At 41.3% G+C, this 18,981-nt stretch overlaps 1 long non-coding RNA gene across 2 annotated transcripts in view; it reads right to left on the bottom strand.

The window, feature by feature from the left end:
• LOC136386919 (uncharacterized) overlaps positions 1-18,981 on the bottom strand; it is a 150,646-nt gene that overhangs the window by 82,168 nt on the left and 49,497 nt on the right. The window lies entirely within an intron of this gene.

The raw sequence follows: 18,981 nt of genomic DNA, 5'->3' as shown, positions 1-18,981 counted from the left end.
AGGATGAAGGAGAGTGTGAGGAAGCCACCTCTGACCTGCTTCAAGATCTCAGGCAAATAGGGTATCGAGTCTCCGCCAAGAAGGCCCAGATTGTGACGCAAACTGTAAGTTATTTGGGGTATAACTTACAGGGAGGGCAAAGGACATTATCCACCCAGCGAATTCAGATAGTCTTGCAGATCCCCGAGCCTACTAACAAGAGACAGGTATGAGAATTCCTGGGTGCAGTAGGATACTGCCGACTGTGGATATTAGGCTTTGCAGAACTAGCTGAACCCCTGCACGAACTAACCAGGGGTAAGGAAGAGGAGTTCACTTGGTCAGATAAGAAGAAGCAAGTGTTCTAAGCGCTGAAAGAGGCCCTGGTGGCTGCCCCAGCTTTGGCCCTGCCAGATCTGGCCAAACACTTTCAGCTATTTATAGCAGAAAACGGAGGGGTAGCTCTAGGGGTACTGAGCCAGGAACTTGGGCCTTGGAAGAGGCCTGTGGCCTATCTGTCCAAGAAGCTTGAACCTGTAGCCTCGGGATGGCCAACATGTGTGAGGGCACTTGCTGCCACCTCCATACTAGTCAAGGAGGCTAGTAAATTGACTTTAGGGCAGGACATCAAAGTCATTAAGGAACACTACGTAGAGCAAGTGCTGCGAGCACCTCCTTACAGGTGGCTATCTCATGCGTGGCTAATGCAGTGTCAGGCTCAGCTGCTGAACCCTCCATCTGTTCAGTTCCTCAAAACTGCTGCCCTGAACCCAGTGACCACTTTGGTCCACAGTTGCAAACAAATCCTTGACACAGTAACTGGCTCCTGCCCGGACTTAAGGGATCAAGCATATGGGAAGGCAGACCTGACCCTCTTTACAGACGGGAGCAGTTTTATTAAGGATGGACAGCGACATGCAGGGGCAGCAGTGGCCACGGGAAATAAGGTCCTGTGGCAGAAAGCACTGCCCGCAGGAACATCTGCACAAAGGGCAGAGCTAGTAGGACTAACCTGAGCCTTACAGATAGCAGAGGGAAAAGTTGCCAACATCTACACTGACAGCCAGTATGCATTTGCCACTGCCCATGTCCACGAAGGTTTACTGACAGCAGGGGGGGAAGATAATAAAAATCGCAATGAAATTCTTGCCCTCCTAAATGCCATTTGGCTACCAACCAAAGTTGCCATCATCCACTGAAAAGGACACCAGAGAGGGGACTCGCCTATTGTAAAGGGTAACAACCAAGCAGACTCACCTGCAAGAGAGGCAGCCACTAGGCCACAAGAAAGCCTTCTGCCATTGCTGCCTAAGCCAACGCTACCTCCGGATTCTAGATATTCCCCAGAAGAAGAGCAGGAAGGGATGCAGTTGAAAGGGAAGAAAAAATTAGCAGGGATAGATAGAGCTTCCTGACTCCCGGCTCTATTTACCCCAGGGAATAGTAAGAGAAATAGTAGGAGATATTCATACTAGTACGCAGCTAGGACAAAACAAGCTAGAACAACTTATCAGGAAGTATTATGTAGGGCCCAACATCAGGGATATTGTCCACTCCATTGTCTCGAGGTGCAGCATCTGTGCCAGAGTAAATGCGCAGAATAAGAAGCTACCCCCCTTTGTGAGGTATCGGGGGAAACCTCCAGGAGAACTGTAGGAAATAGATTTCACAGAGATGACCCCTGGGAAGTCAGGTTATAAGTATCTATTAGTATTAGACACCTTCTCAGGATAGGTGGAAGCATTCCCCACGCGAGGAGAGGCTGCTTCCACAGTCTGCAAAGTCTTATTAAGGGAAATCATACCTAGATATGGCATTCCCCTAGCCCTAGGATCAGACAATGGACCTGCATTCATATCCAGGATATCTCAAGAATTAGCCACTAACTTAGGTATTAATTGGAAATTGCATTGCATTTATAGGCCCCAAAGTTCAGCACAGGTAGAAAGAATGAACAAGATTTTGAAGGAAACTATGATTAAGCTGAGAGGGGAGACCGGCGAAAACTAGGTTGAGCTCCTTTCTTTTGCCCTTTTTAGAACCAGATGTACCCCCTATCTCAATAATTAGACCCCTTATGAAACCTTATTTGGGCAACCTGTGCCCCTTGTTCCTCGATTGACCTGAGGGGAACTAGAGATTTTTTTTTTTTTTTTTTTTAAATGGTTAAGAAAGTAAACATTTTTTTTAATTTTATTTTTATTTTATTTATTCATTTTTAGAGAGGAGAGAGAGACAGAAAGGGAGAGAGAGGAGAGAGAGAAGGGGGGAGGAGCTGGAAGCATCAACTCCCATATGTGCCTTGACCAGGCAAGCCCAGGTTTCAAACCGGCGACCTCAGCATTTCCAGGTCAACGCTTTATCCACTGCGCCACCACAGGTCAGGCGAACTAGAGATTTCTAATCATAGTTTCCTCAAGTCCTTGCAGGCCCTGCTCCAGAGTAGAAAGAAAGATCATTGAACTGAAGCCTGCCAGGCTTCCTGGCCCCATCAAGGGACATGTCTGTGCTGTGGAAAGAGGGACATGAGAAGGTTTTACAGGTTACTCAGCAAACTGTACAAAGACTGTCCAAGAGGCACTTCTAGCAGTACACCACCGAAGGACTGACTCCCACATAGACGGGTCCACACACCATGATCCTGAGCACCCCCACTACTGCCAAGGTAGAAGGCATACCCGCCTGGGTCCACCGCAGCTGGCTGAAGCTTGCAGTCCCAGCAGAGACACCTTTGTGGACAGCGAAGACTGACCTCGCCAACCCTTATAAGCTGACCCTGAGAAGGACAGCATGCCCTGCTTCAGCCACAAACCAGAAGTTAACTAGTCCACGCATAGCTAATGCCTAGAGGAACTAACTAAGGACTCTTTTAATCAGGCTTTAGGAAAAGGGAAACTAGGATAAAAAGAAAGTCAACTTAATTGTCACTAAAGGTTAAAGATTTTTAAATCAAGAGTTTTGACCAGAAAGGAATTGTATAGTTTTGATAGTAGAAAGTATGAAATGTAGAGGTACTTTTGAAAACAAAAGGGAAAAGCAAGTTGTTATGAAGGCCAATTATTTCTGGATAAGAAAGTGCATAAAAGTTGAAGGTTTATGTAAATTGCAAAAGGTTTGTGTAAGTTGCAGAAGGTTTGTGTAAGTTGTAAGAAGTTAGTGCAGAGAAGAAAAATACAAGGCAGGACATGTTCCTTGTGTATCAGCCCTGCAGATATTGCAGGAAAGTAGTTTATTATCTTAAAACAGTGTGTGCTTGTGTACTTTTGCAAAGATATTGTACAAATGTGCTGAAAACATTGTAACCTTATAGGTTTCACCTATAAATACCCCTCTCCCCCTGAGCTCATCACTGACCATTGTGAGAGGCATAGTAGGCTAATCACTAGCCAGTGTATAAGACCCAATTAGCTTATAGCTACGGCTAAAGTAGAAAATTCTCATGAGCCCCAGCCTTATACCATTCTCCCCAATGATGAAGAATCAAGGGTTTGATTTATGCCCAAAAGAGATGGGGGAATGTTAGATTCAGGGAGTACTGGGGCTGCAAAGAGTGTAACTATTGCAGGAACAGTAAGTGCTGATATGGCTCCTGTGAGGCTGGGAACAAAGAAGGTCAGAGACCCTTATCAGAAGTTTAGGTTTGAAATTCACCACTAAGCTAAAACCAGCCCCTGTTGCTATGCTGCGTGTGACCTCCCTAGCCAATAGCTAAACTGCCACATCTGCTTCTGTATTATGCTTGCTCACTTAGAATATATAAGGGCCTGGATGTAAGCTCCAGGTGCAGCTTCCTTGTGGGCACAGTGTCTCCGGACATCTTGGGAGTTCGCCCCTGCGCAGGTTAAACTGGCCAATAAAGTAACATCTTAACTCCTGAAAGTCTCCGACATTTGTTCTCATACCCAGTGAATGCTACAGTAACATCTCTGTCCAGGACACCGCGGTTTTCTGTCTTCAGGGATCACTCATTTCAGCAACATCTCTCCTTGCCCAGGCTCACCTCCACATTGTTCATGTGGCTGAGTATGTCTTGATCTTCTTCAGTGATCATGGCTGACAATATCAGGTGGTGGACAAACTGTTTTATGTCAAGGACCCTGAAGGTTGTGTGCTGGAGATCACACAGCGAGAAAAGGGAGCAGGGCTGGAGAACAGCCTGGCAGGGCCTGGACACCCTGGCACCTCTCATGCCTTCTTTTCAAACGCAATAAGGCCCTGGGGGCCCTTGGGATTCCAGGTGTCTCCCTTTACACAGGCAGGCTCTGTTTTCTGGCAGATGTTGATCTCCCCCACTCTGACTTGTAATAATGGACACGATTTGCATATTCGTGCACATCACCAAATCCGGCCTTTCTCAGTGTGCAAGATTAGGCCCCTTACAAAGCCTCTCCTGCAGGTTCAGTCCAGGAAGCACCTGTGCAACACTTACCTGGGTGCAGTGAACCACCACTGAATTACAATGTGAGTCTGCTTATGAAAACCTGGTGTTGGGATTTAGTGTGTCCTGTGGACCAAGCATGTTCCCAATGTGTGAACCAGATGGTGGTATCTAACTGGAGTGTTTCCTCAGTTAGTATGTTTCTTCTTATTTTCTTTTTCCTTTTTTAGCCACACTGATATTTTTCTCCTGAACTGACCCTGGCACACTGTGGTCTCTCTCTTATACGATAGAGGATACAGTTTTGACCCAGAATCCATGAATGGACTAAATCGTGCTGCTTCAGATTTCCAGCTGGGGCTTTTGCCTCTGATGTGTTTTCCACTTCAGCCAAGAGAAAGCCCTGCTGACTTGCTTGTTCGCGGACTTCATCTCTAACTGAAGAGTCTTGAGTGCCTCCAGTGAGGACCAGGTAGAATTCCCACTAGTCCTGGGCTCTGCCTGCTCCTGAGCCACTGGCTTCTCCTCTGGCTGCTTTACATCAGCCTCTGCCTCTGCCTCCAGTTCCACCATCATCACCACCTGTGTAATGTCTTCCCGCTCCAGGACAACATGCTTCTCTACCACCACTTCACCTTCTAGGATTTCCTCCTCTACCTTCTGCACCCACTGCACCTTCCTTTCTGAGGCCTGCAGGACCTCACATTGTTTTTTCTCCAACAAGTACTGTTCAGCCCCCTCTTCTCCCTTCCTCCCTATTTCCAGTTCTTGCAAAATCACCTCCCCAACTATCACTTTCTTCTCCCGCCCCTCTTCTTCCTATTGCTGCTCCCTGCCTGCAACTTGCAGCATCTCAAATTCCACCTCTGCCACCAAATCCTCTCCAGTCAATGACTTCTTCCTCCATACCTCCAGGTTCCACAATATGTCCTCACCTGCCACCAACACTTCATCCCCTATCACAACCTCTACCACCTGCATGAGTACCTTTCCTCTAGGACAAACTGCACCCAAGTATCCAATTCCCTGTCTAGTCATTCTTTCTCTTCCAACTGCAACTCCATATTGGGGGCCTGCTGGACTTTATGCCTTTCTTTTACCAACTGTTCATCAGTCTCCTTCTCCTCCCTCCCAATATCCAGCTCCTATAAAATCTCCTCCACTGCCCCCATTTTCACCTTCATTCTCTACACCACTGACTGCTCCTCTCTCCTTCTCCTTGTGGGATTACTATATCCTTCTTCACCAACAGCTTTTCAGCCACCACCTCTCCCTGCCTTCCCAGCTCCAGGTCTAGCCAAATTCTTGCCTTTCCACTGATACCTCTTCCATGGAAAACCTTTTCTCTACTTGGAAAACATTTTCTACCTCCAGCAGCAACTCTACATTCAGCACCAATTTCTTCTTCACCACCTCTAGCTCTGGCACATTCTTCTCCCAGCACACTAGCTCTTCCTCCACCCTTTTTCCACAATGCACCTCCCCTTCTCTACTCTGAGCTCCTTCCCAATGCTCCTCCACAACCACTTTCTTTTTCATCCATTTACCTCCTCCTCCACACCCTCCTCCATCGGTTCCATACCCTTTACCCTGGCTGTCACTGGGCTTCTGCTCCACCAACTCCCAATTCAGCCCCACCCCCTACTCCCACTACTTGCACTTTCTACTTCTCATCATTCCCTTCCTATTCACTAATGACAAGAGCCCTCTTCAATAATCATTACGTTTCCCTCCACCACCCCAGCTTTGATCCCCACGTTCATTACAGGCATAAGGTCCTCCAGCTCCAGCACCAACTCTGCCCTTAGCACTGCCTCTGATTTCATCAGTAAGTACTCCCCTTGCTGTACAACCCCCAACAATCAGACCTGACATGGCATACAAATTTTCCACAGCCATTCCAGGCTCTGACTGACAAGGAAAATTCATTATCCTGTGGCCCCTAGGGCTTCTGTAACCTGAAGTGACACCTGAAGGGACAGAGGTAACTCAAGTCTGAGGTCTGCTCATGTATTCTGCTTACTCTCTTTGTGATGTATTCCCACTCTTCACAGTTTCCTCTCATGCACTATGGAGATCAACATTCAACCTAAGACTTGTGGGAAATCTCTGCAGAGCTCCAGAGCACTGTCCTTATGCTGCTCCCTCCTTCTTGATAAATTGTCCTGCAAATTCTAGCTGACATGGCCTTTGTGAACTCAAACATCCTTTTCCTCAACTTAGCAAGCTCCCTGGTCTCTGATTGCACTCGCCCTAAGCTAAGCAGTAAACTATGCAATGGAGACCTTACTTTGCTTCTTTTTTTAGGGGGTTTTATGTTATCTTTTGTCCAATGTTTAAAAACCATTGTTTTACTAATATATTGCCTGGTTTTCTACTTGCTATCTTGTATGAAAGGGAGGGGCATAAAAAGCTTTATAAATATGTTCATAAATTTTTATTTGTATTGATTCTATATCAATGGTGCAATGCAGGAATAATGAAATGCACAATATTTGAAAGCCAGGGACCTGAAATACATTGAGAAACAAGGGAGCGTGTTATGCTTTTTAAATCATCCCTTCTAACATCCCAGCATCTAGCAAAAGCATGCCTGCATGTGTTAAAACTAATTTTAGTTGTCTAAGTGAATGATGATATTTCATAGTACTGTTTTTCTCTTTAGTCATGTGACATTTTTCCAAATCCCTACTAATTAGAGAATTTTTTTGAATCAAGAATAACAATTCGAAGAGATTTAAAATGAGAAATCCTCCCCTAATTACATTCTCTCCTAGAAGGAGAAAGAGATTTATAGGAAGTCACTTTTGTTCCAGATTCTCATGGAATCAGTCAATTGTTATGACAAAAGAAAAGTCATTAACATAATATTGTTATTTGCCATATAGTTTCCAGTTTTCTTCTCATGTTAGACTGCTTTCTAAAAGCATTGCAAAATTTCTGTCTCTTTTAACTAGACTGGTAATTCCACGCTTGTGAGTTACCCAAATTTAGACCCTAGAGACTCTAAAGTGCCTACATGTTCCCAAAGAGTCATTAAACTCACCAGCATTTGCTTATAGTAACTCACTTTCTTACCAAGCCTTTGACTAATAATTTACTCTGCTCCTCCGTTTCTGTTTGTTTAAAGATAAGAGTTTCTTTGAGAAGTGCTCAGCCCTCTAAGTCTGTTGCGCAAAATAGTATCTTAGTAGTAACAATTATGAGATGATACTTATCCTCATGGCCTTATTGTTGCCTTTTAGTATGGTTTTAAATGTACCATAGCATTTCATTTTTCCCACAAGAAAATCCCAGATGCACAAGATGGCCAATAATATTTGTTCCTTCTCAATTGCAACCAGCAGAAAAATAAAAACAAAAGCATTCTTGCTTCTCAAAAATAAAAATTCTATAAAACAAAACAAAACCCTATTTTGTACATATGACCATAGAAAAATTATGCAGATTGCCAAAAACAAAGTTCAGCATAAGGAAATCTTAAATCACCATTTTTAAAAGAAATTGAGCAGTATAACCCTCACACCTTTGTACCAGTAAATATCATTTGAGTGTGCTTTTAAAATGACTAAAGTCATTAATAAAGGTATATGCCTCAATAGAACAGCTTGCTTTAAAAAATGAGTTAAATACAACCACCATCACTTCTCAAACTCAAAAAGTTTGATTTTTAATTATTAATTCATGTAAATTATTACATTGATTTTTAAATTATTAATTCAAAATGAATTCAAATATAAATTTTAATCAAAGTGAGATAAATTATAAATGAATAGTAATCTTACTGTAAGAGGTCTTAAATCTTTGAAGATGTTGCTTTTGTGAATATATAGAAAGAAATTACATAAAAAGACAACTATTTATCTATCTTTTTATTTTTAGGGAGAGAGAGACAGGAAAGTAGAGAGATGAGAAGCATCAACTCATAGTTGTGGCACTTTAGTTGTTCATCGATTGCTTCTCATCTATGCTTTGACCAGAGGGCCCAAGCTGACCCTTTGCTCAAGCCAGTGACCTTGGGCTCAAAACCAGCAATGAGGAGCTTCAAGCTAGCAACCATGGGATCATGGTGATGATCCCACACTCAAGCCGGCAATCTTGCACTCAAGCTGGGAACCTCAGCATCCCAGGTCAAAGCTCTATCCACTGCATCACCACCGGTCCATTATAGTTATCTATCTTTCTAATTACAATAAAGAAATCATGTTGGAGTTAAACTTCCAGACTTATCATTGTTAATTTGAATGTACTCAACATACTTTAAGTAGAAGTGAAATAATTTATTTACTTATGTTGTAAAAAACAGTTGCTCTCCATCTCTTCAGAAATGGTGAAGCAAATAGGGAGTTCATAGGGCAAACATGCTTGCATTGTTGGGTCATTTTTATTGACCTACTGTAAACTGACTAAATTTTTAAATCAGACAGTCCTTGGTTTGCATTACTGACATCAATTTTCTATGCTGTGAATGATGCTTGGTATGTAATTACAACTCAATAAACATATTTAAAATGAGTAAAAGAATGGACTAGGCAAATAACATACCATCCCTTTTCCATGAAATGGAGGCAATATTAACTAATTCTCAGAGTATATATGATAGGTTATAGATATTGGAAATAATGCCTGAAACAAGTTCGATACAGTGCCTGATATGATTAGTACTCAAAAAATGGTTTATAAAAACCCACTTATGGTTGAACAAGTATCTAACTAACACTTATTATAATCCCATAATTACCTGTCTTTTTTCTCACCACTCTTGTTACCAAGTTCCCCTCACACTAAGCAGACTTGCCTTCAAACTTCAAATAGAAAATAGAAGCCATTAGATATGAATGCTCTCATCATTTGCATCCAAAACCATAAATGCAAGTATAAGCACACCCATCCTTTGACTCTTCCCTTCAATCTCAATAGAAATGTCTGTCCTTTCTTCTGACCATTCTTCCAGTGGGGTCCCATTTCCTCTTATTTTCTCAGGGACTATATTATGTCGACACCTCATCTTCCCCCTCTCTTATATTTTCAACACATCTCTCCCATTCCATGTTCTTTTAAATAGGCTCTCTCACATATAATAAACAACTATTCCTGAGCACCACACTGTTCTGCTTTCTCTCTTCTCTCTTATTGCCAGTATAGCTACACCTTTTGAAAAATCTACTTCTCCATGCATGTTCAGGTCCTTCAGTGGTTCTAATGGGCTTATCCTCTTGTAAAGAAGATAGAGGTTCATAGAATAAACTACAGTTTTTATCCCTATGGTTGTCCTCAGAGATGCAAAAGTCATTCATCCTCTCACTTTTCCATTATTTTTTGATGATTCCATTTATCTTCACCTGTCAACTGAAAGTCTTGAGGCTGAGCTAGTGGTTTGACCCAAACCTTCATTATTTCATTTTCTTTTTTTCTTTCTTATTTTAAGTGGTGAGGGGAAATAGTGAGACTCCTGCATGCACCCCGACTAGGATCCACCCTGCAACCCCCATCTGGGGCCGATGCTCAAATCAACCAAGCTATCCTCAGCACTGGAGGCTAATGTTCAAATCAACTGAGCTATCCTCACCACTTGGGGCTGACACTCAAACCAGTCCAGCCACTGGCTGCAGGAGGGAAAGAGGGAGAAAAGGAGGAGAGGGAGGGTGAGAGAAGCAGATGACTGCTCCTCTTATGTGCCCTGACCTGAATTCGAAACCAGAATGTCAATACACCAGGCCCGAGATGGCGAACCTTTTTATAAAAACCACCTACTTTTGCAGTGCTGGTCAACCTGGTCCCTCCTGCCCACTCATGGGCATTCCAGCTTTCATGGTAGGCCAATTGCAGTGCCGTTTGGTTGCTCTGCTACCTACCACCCACCATGAAAGCTGGAAAGCCCACTAGTGGGCAGGAGGGACCAGGTTGACCAGCACTGCAAAAGTAGGTGGTTTTTATAAAAAGGTTCGCCATGACAGCACTAGGCCAATGCTCTGTCTGCTGAGCTAACAAGCAGGGCCCAAACCTTCATTCTTGAAGGGCCTTAGGTATTTCTATTGTGTCTATTCACAGTTACAGTTAAGCAATGGATTGCTTAGAGAATCACTTGGCTCCATATGTGTTCCTCTTTAAGTACTTTGTAATGATTAATTTTATGTGTCAACTTGACTAGGCTGAGGAGTACCCAGATATTCAGTTAAACATTTATCTGAGTGAAATCAGAGAAATGGCGTCGTGAGGAGTGCTCCCAACACGTCTCCCTGAAATTTCAACAAATTCAACAACTAGAGACAGAAAAACAATCTCAGGAGCATCTGAAATACACATACATCAAACAAAGGTACATGATTGGGCAAAAAGGTGGCTGAATATATAACCCACTCTGAAGGAAACAAGACAGAGAACAGAGTATTCCACTTTCCTCACTGATCTGAGGAAGGGCTGCTTTCACCTGGAACTGAGAGGAAGGGAGGGCTGGGAGCGTAGAAAGAGCTGGGCTAGAGCAGAGACGTTCAAGCCGAGGAGAGAGTATGCCTGCGGCTCAGCCCACATGGAGCTAATGCCAGCAGCAGACCCCAGTAGAGGTGGGCGAGCAGTTGCCTTGTTTACTCCCAGTATCCCAGTCAGCAAGCGTGGGTACTGTGCGAGTGGATCCACCTGGTGCTTTGGCCGTGGGTGCCGGCTTTCCCGGACAGAGGGGCTGGGTTGGACGCTGTCAGTAGCAGCCTTCTGCATAGGCTGTGACGAGAGTTTCTGAATAATCCTGGCTTTCCAAACAACAATAACGCTCGGGAAGTGCAAGAAAGCCAGCTTCCCTACACCTGGATCTGTCTGGGCATGGCACCTCCACTAGCCATACAGGCTAACAAAGCAACTCCTGGGGAAGAGAAGTGCGGAAGTGATCCCCCCCCCCTGCGGGGGGGAAGGGCATGCAGGCAGCTTGCGACAGCCTCTGGAGAGCAGACCTGTATAGTGCTGAGGCATACTAGATATGCCCGGAGGCTCATAGAAAGACACCTGAAAGGCAATCAGCTCCCAGCTCTGCCTGATTATGCTGGCAGCTCTGGCTGGCAAAGCTTTACCCAGAACTCTGTGTTGACTGGGGATAGAGGGGGCATTTGGCAGCTCTTAGAGCCTCTTGCTCTTCAGGCAGTGGCTGGGACCACTTCACAGTTAGGTCCCCAGGCTGCTGGTTCAGGAAGGAGAATCTTGGGGAGAGGCTCTGGGAAAATGGACTCTCCCATTGTCGTAATGTGCAAATGCTAACAAGCCCCACTTACCAACGGGACTGAGGCCTAGTTTATGTCATCACCATAGCGACACAACAGCAAATCTCTGCCTACGAGTGCCACAGGGGCAGAACCTGGGGTACAGTGCCACGGGCCAAAAAGAGAGAGAAGAAAGAAAAAGGAAGAAGAAAACATCTCAAAACCGGGTAAAATCCACAGTCTTTATAACTTTTTTCATTTTTTTCTTGTATTTTTTTTTCCTTCCACCTTGATCATTTTATCCTCTTTCTGTTTTATTCTTTTCTTTTCATTTTGAACTTTATTGCCCATAAGTGTTACATTTTCCATTCTTTTTTTTCTATGAGTGTTACATTCCAAAAAACTTAAATCAATTTTTTTCTCTGTCTCTCTTTTTGTTTCTTCTCTTCTCTTTCATTTTTCTCTCTTTCGAATCTTACCCACAAACAAATTATTTTATTCTGGATTCAGATTTTTTCTTTGTGGCATTTTTTGTGCTTTTTACTTTGATTTTTATCTCTTTAGCATTTCCCCCATCTCTGGCTCTCTCTTCAATAGTTTTTGTGCCACTTAATACAATGGAATTCTCATTTTTAACAGTATTTTTTTCTCTTTTTCTTTTCTCTTACACTATTTCTCTCATTCAACTGTCATTCACAAATTATTTTATTCTTGATCCAAATATTTTCCTTGTGGCATTTTGTGGGTTCTTGCCTCATTTTTAGCCTCTTTGTCATTTCCTCCTCAACCCAGGCTTTCCATTCTACTTATTTTTGTTCCACTTAGCACAATAGAATTTTCAGTTTTTCACTGCAGTTTCTCAAAAAAGTTTTTTTTTTTATCAACTCTTATTAGTGTTATTAACAATATCACTCTCAAATGCCATTAAAGAAAAAGAAATCAAATATCATGGATAAAAAAGACAGAGATGTAGCTCAGATAGATGAGGAAAAATCTATAGAAAAATTTTCAATAGCTTAGAAACCTTGGAGTTAAATGACAGAGAATTTAAAATTGAATTCCTAAAAGTACTCAGGGATATATAAGACAGCACAGAAAGGCAATTTAGGGAGCTCAAAAACAATTCAATGAACAGAAAAAATACTTCACTAAGGAAATTGAAACTATGAAAACAAATCAAACAGGTGAAAAACTCAATTCATGAACTGAAAAACAAAGTAACAAGCTTAGCCAATAGAACAGGCCAGACAGAGGAGAGAATAAGTGACAAAGAAGAAAGGCAACTAGAGGCACTACAGAGAGAAGAGGAGAGAGACTCACAAATTTTAAAAAATGAGATAACCTGCCCTGGCCAGTTGGCTCAGTGGTAGAGCGTCGGCCTGGCGTGCAGAAGTCCCAGGTTAGATTCCCAGCCAGGGTACACAGGAGAGGCACCCATCTGCTTCTCAACCCCTCCCCCTCTCCTACCTCTCTGTCTCTCTCTTCCCCTCCTGCAGCCAAGGCTCCATTGGAGCAAAAGACGGCCCGGGTGCTGGGGATGGCTCCTTGGCCTCTGCCCGAGGTGCTAGAGTGGCTCTGGTCACAACAGAGTGATGCCCCGGATGGGCAGAGCATCGCCTCCTGGTGGGCATTCCGGGTGGATCTTGGTTGGTCGCATGTGGGAGTCTATCTGACTGCCTCCCCATTTCCAGCTTCAGAAAAATACAAAAAAAAAATGAGATAACCCTACAGGAATTATCTGACTCCATCAGAAAGAGCAACATAAGAATAATGGGTATATCAGAAGGAAAAGAGAGAGAAAATGGAATAGAGAACATATTCAAACAAATAATAGAGGAGAACTTCCCAAACCTGTGGAAAGAACTAAAGCCTCAAATTCAAGAAGCAAACAGAACACTGAGTTATCTTAACCCTAACAAACCAACTTCAATTTCATTATGATCATCATTCTTCATAATGTGCCATCATTCATCATAATGAAATTGGCACAAACCAACAGCAAAGAAAAAATTCTCAAGGCAGCCAGGGAAAAGAAGAATAAAACATATAAAGGAAGGCCCATTAGATTATCAACAGATTTCTCAGCAGAAATTCTACAAGCTATAAGAGAGTGGACCCCAATATTTAAAGTTCTAAAAGAGAGGAACTTCCAGCCAAGAATACTATACCCATCAAAGCTATCCTTCAAATATGAAGGAGAAATAAAAACATTTACAGATACAGAAAAGATGAGGGAATTTATCACCAGAAAATTCCCACTTCAGGAAATATTAAAGGGGTTTTCTGACCAGACACAAAGAACAAAACAAAACAAAACTACAAGTAAAAGCTCCATCAAGATCGCAATAAAAACAAGATTAATCTGTGACAAAGAGACAAAATAGGGAGAGGACAAAGATAAACAGTAGTAAAGGAGGATGGAGTGCAGAAGCACTCATGAGATAATGTACTACCATAAACATGATATATATCCTTTTCATTACTTAATAGTAACCACCCCTGAAAAAACCATCACAGAAGCATATGGCTTGAAAAAAGAAGTAAGAGGGAAAAAAAAGTATGGATTACAACCAAACAAAAACAAATGATAGAAAAAAAAAGAGAAGAACCAAACAAGATACAACACTATCAGAAAGCAATATATAAAATGGCAATAGGAAATCCTCAAATGTCAATAATTACACTAAATGTAAATACATTGAACTCACCAATAAAAAGACACAGAGTAGCAGAATGGATTAAAAAAGAAAATCCAACTGTATGCTGCCTACAAGAAACACATCTAAGCTACAAGGATAAAAACAAATTCAAAGTGAAAGGTTGGAAAAACTATACTCCAAGCAAATATCCAAAAAAAGCAGGTGTAGAGACAAAATGGTCATTTCTTAATGACAAAGGAAACATTAAATCAAGAAGACATAACACTTCTTAATAGATATGCACTAAACCAAGGAGCACCAAAATATATAAGACAGCTACTGACTGACCTAAAAACAAAAACCGACAAAAATACAATCACACTTGGAGACTTCAATACACAGCTGACGGCTCTAGATCATTCATCCAAACAAAAAATCAATAAAGAAATATTGGCCTTAAATGAAACACTAGAACAATTGGATATGATAGACATCTACAGGACATTTCATGCCAAACTGCCAGAGTACACATTTTTCTCTAGTATACATGGAATATTCTCAAGAATTGATCATATGTTGGGCCACAAAAATAACATCAACAAATTCAGAAAGATTGAAATTATACCAAGCATATTTTCTGATCATAAAGCCTTGAAACTAGAATTCAACTGCAAAAAAGAGGTAAACAAACCCACAAAAATGTGGAAACTAAACAACATACTTTTAAAAAAATGAGTGGCTCAAAAAAGAAATAAGCACAGAGACCAAAAGATACATACAGGCAAACGAAAATAACAATATCACATATCAGAATCTCTGGGATTCAGCAAAAGCAGTAATAAGAGTGAAGTTCATATCACTACAGGCCTATATGAACAAACAAGTGAGAGCCCAAGTAAACCACTTAACTTCATATCTTAAGGAACTGGAAAAAGAAGAACAAAGAAACCCAAAACCAGCAGAAGAAAGGAAATAATATATATCAGAGCAGAAATAAATGAAATAGAGAACAGAAAAACTATGGAAAAAATTAAGAAAACAAGGAGCTGGTACTTTGAAAAGATCAACAACATTGACAAACTTTTGGCAAGACTCACCAAGGAAAAAAAGAGAAAGGACTCATATAAACAAAATCCAAAATGAAAGAGGAGAAATCACCACAGATATCATAGATATACAAAGAATTATTGTAGAATACTATGAAAAACTATATGCCACTAAATTCAACAATCTAGAAGAAATGGATAAATCCCTAGAACAATACAATCTTCCTAGACTGAGTCATGGAGAAGCAGAAAGCCTAAGCAGACCCATAAGCAGGGAGGAAATAGAAACAACTATTAAAAACTTCCCCCAAAATAAAAGTCCAGGGCCAGACGGCTATACTAGTGAATTCTATCAAACATTCAAAGAAGACTTGGTTCCTATTCTACTCAAAGTCTTTCAAAAAATTGAAGAAGAAACAATACTGACAAACGCATGTTATGAGGCCAACATAACCCTCATACCAAAACCTGGCAAGGAGGGCACAAAAAAAGGAAACTACAGACCAATATCTCTAATGGATACAGATGCTAAAATACTAAACAAAATACTAGCAAACTGAATACAACAACATATTTAAAAAATAATTCATCATGATCAACTGGGATTCATCCCAGAATCACAAGGATGGTTCAACATAAGTAAAATGGTTAATGTAATACACCATATCAACAAAACAAAGAACAAAAACTTTATCTTAGCAATAGATGCAGAAAAGCATTCAATAAAATACATCATTTTATGTTTAAAACACTTTACAAAATGGGTATAAAAAAATATCTCAACATAATAAAGGCCATCTATGATAAACCATCAGCTAACATTATATGAAATGGCATAAAACTGAGGACTTTTCCCCTAAAATCAGAAACAAGACAAGTTTTTCCACTCTCTCTACTCTTATTAAATGTAGTGCTGGCAGTTCAAGCCAGACAAGAGAAAAAAAAAAGGCATTCGTATTGAGAAAGAAGAAGTAAAGGTTTCACTTTTTGCAGATGATATGATCCTATTCACTGAAAACCCCAAAGACTCCACAAAAAAACTACTAGAAACAATAAACCAGTACAGTCAGGTGGCAGAATACAAAATTAATATACAAAAGTCCATTGCCTTCCTATATGCCAACAATGAAACATCAGAAAACAAGCTCAAAAAACAATCCCCTTCATGGTTGCAACAAAAAAATAAAATAAAATATGTAGGAATAAACATAACAAAGCATGTAAAGGACCTATATAATAAAAAGTAGAAAGCATTGTTGAGGGAAATTGAAAAAGATACAATGAAATGGAAAAATATTCCTTGGTCTTAGATAGGAAGAATAAATATAGTCAAAATTATTATATTCCCCAAAGCGATATACAAATTTAATGCAATTCCCATCAAAAATCCTATGACATTTTTTTAAAAAATGGAACAAAATCATCAGGTTTATATGGAACTATAAAAAAAAACCAAATAGCCAGAGGAATCCTAAGGGAAAAGAATGAAGCTAAGGGCATTATAAAACCTGACTTCAAATTATATTATAGAGTCACGACAATCAAAACAGCATGGTATTGGCAGAAAAATAGACACTCAGACCAATGGAACAGAATAGAAAGTCCAGAAATAAAACCACATATATATGGTCAAATAATTTTTGATAAAGGGGCCAACAACACACAATGGAGAAAAGAAAGCCTCTTCAACAAATGGTGCTGAGAAAACTGGAAAGCCACATGCAAAAGAATGAAACTCAACTACAGTTTGTCACCTTGTACTAAAATTAATTCAAAATGGATAAAAAAGACCTAAATATAAGACCTGAAACAATAAAGTACATAGAAGAAAACATAGGTACTAAACTCATGGACCTTGGTTACAAAGAACACTTTATGAATTTGACTCCAAAGGCAAGGGAAGTGAAGGCAAAGATAAATGAATGGGACTACATCAGACTAAGAAGCTTTTGAAACAGACAGCCAACTAAATAGGAGATGCTATTTTCAAACAACAGCACAGATAAGGGCCTAATATCCAAAATATACAAAGAACTCATAAAACTCAACAACAAATAAGCAAACAATCCAATAAAAAAATGGGAAGAGGCCCTGCCTGGTTGGCTCAGCGGTAGAGCATCGGCCTGGCGTGCTGGGGACCCGGGTTCAATTCCCCGCCAGGGCACATAGGAGAAGCGCCCATTTGCTTCCCCCCCCCCTCCTTCCTCTCTGTCTCTCTCTTCCCCTCCCGCAGCCAAGGCTCCATTGGAGCAAAGATGGCCTGGGCGCTGGGGATGGCTCCTTAGCCTCTGCCCCAGGCGCTAGAGTGGCTCTGGTTGCGGCAGAGCGTCGCCCCGGAGGGGCAGAGCATCGCCCCCTGGTGGGCAGAGCGTCGCCCCTGGTGGGCGTGCTGGGTGGATCCCGGCCGGGCGCATGCGGGAGTCTGTCTGACTGTCTCTCCCTGTTTCCAGCTTCAGAAAAATACAAAAAAAAATAATAATAATGGGAAGAGGACACGAACAGACATTTCTCCCATGAAGAAATACAAATGGTCAACAGATATATGAAAAGATGTTCATCTTCATTAGCTATTAGAAAAATACAAATCAAAACTACAATGAGATACCACCTTACACCTGTTAGATTAGCTATTATCAACAAAACAGGTAATAACAAGTGTTGGAGAGGCTGTGGAGAAAAGGGAACCCTCATCCACTGTTGGTGGGAATGTAAAGTAGTATAACCATTATGGAAGAAAGTATGGTGGTTCCTGAAAAAATTAAGAATAGAACTACCATATGACCCAGCAATCCCTCTACTGGGTGTATACCCCCATAACCCAAAAACACTGGTACGTAAAGTCACATGCAGCACCATGTTCATTGCAGCATTGTTCACAGTGGCCAAGACATGGAAACAACCAAAGAGTCCTTCAATAGAAGAGTGGATAAAGAAGATGTGGTACATATATATACAATGGAATACTACTCAGCCATAAGAAATGATGACATTAGATCATTTACAACAACATGAATGGACCTTGATAACATTATACTGAGTGAAATAAGTAAATCAGAAAAAACTAAGAACTATATGATTCCATACATAGGTAGAACATAAAAATGAGACTCAGGGACATGGACAAGAGTGTGGTGGTTATGGGGGGGAAGGGGGGATGAGGAGGGGCACAAAGAAAACTAGATAGAAGGTGACGGAAGACTATATGTCTTTGAGTGATGGGTATACAACATAATCAAATGTCAAAATAACCTGGAGATGTTTTCTCTGAACCTATGTACCCTGATTGATCAATGTCACCCCATTAAAATAAAAAAAAAAAACCACATTTATTCGAGTGTGTCTGTGACAATGTTTCTGGAGGAGCTGAACATTAGAATTAGTAAACTGGGTGAAGCAGATTACCTTTCCCAATGTAAGTGGGTCTCATTTAATCCATCAAGGGCCTGAACAGATAGAAATTAAAAAAAAAAAAAAAAGCAAAAAAGCAGAGTGAAGGAGATTTATTTGCTCTTTCTGCCTGACTGTCTTCAAGCTGGAACTTCAGTCTTCTCCTGCTTTCAGACTTGGACTTTGACTGGGGCTTACATTATTGGCATTCCTGGTTCTCAGGCTTTCAGACTAAAACTGGAATTATACCATTGCTCTTCGGGGTCTCCAGCTTGCCAACTACAGGTCATAGGACTAAGACGGACTTACAAAGTTGCAGGATGGGAAGCACAAAGGTCCCCAGTGGGTGACTAGGAGTAGGACCA

The sequence above is a fragment of the Saccopteryx leptura genome, unplaced genomic scaffold (genome assembly GCF_036850995.1).
Source record: "Saccopteryx leptura isolate mSacLep1 unplaced genomic scaffold, mSacLep1_pri_phased_curated manual_scaffold_21, whole genome shotgun sequence".
Lineage (NCBI taxonomy): Eukaryota > Metazoa > Chordata > Mammalia > Chiroptera > Emballonuridae > Saccopteryx > Saccopteryx leptura.
The sequence above is the reverse complement of the archived record's forward strand: the minus strand, read 5'-3'. Positions and strand labels throughout refer to the sequence as shown.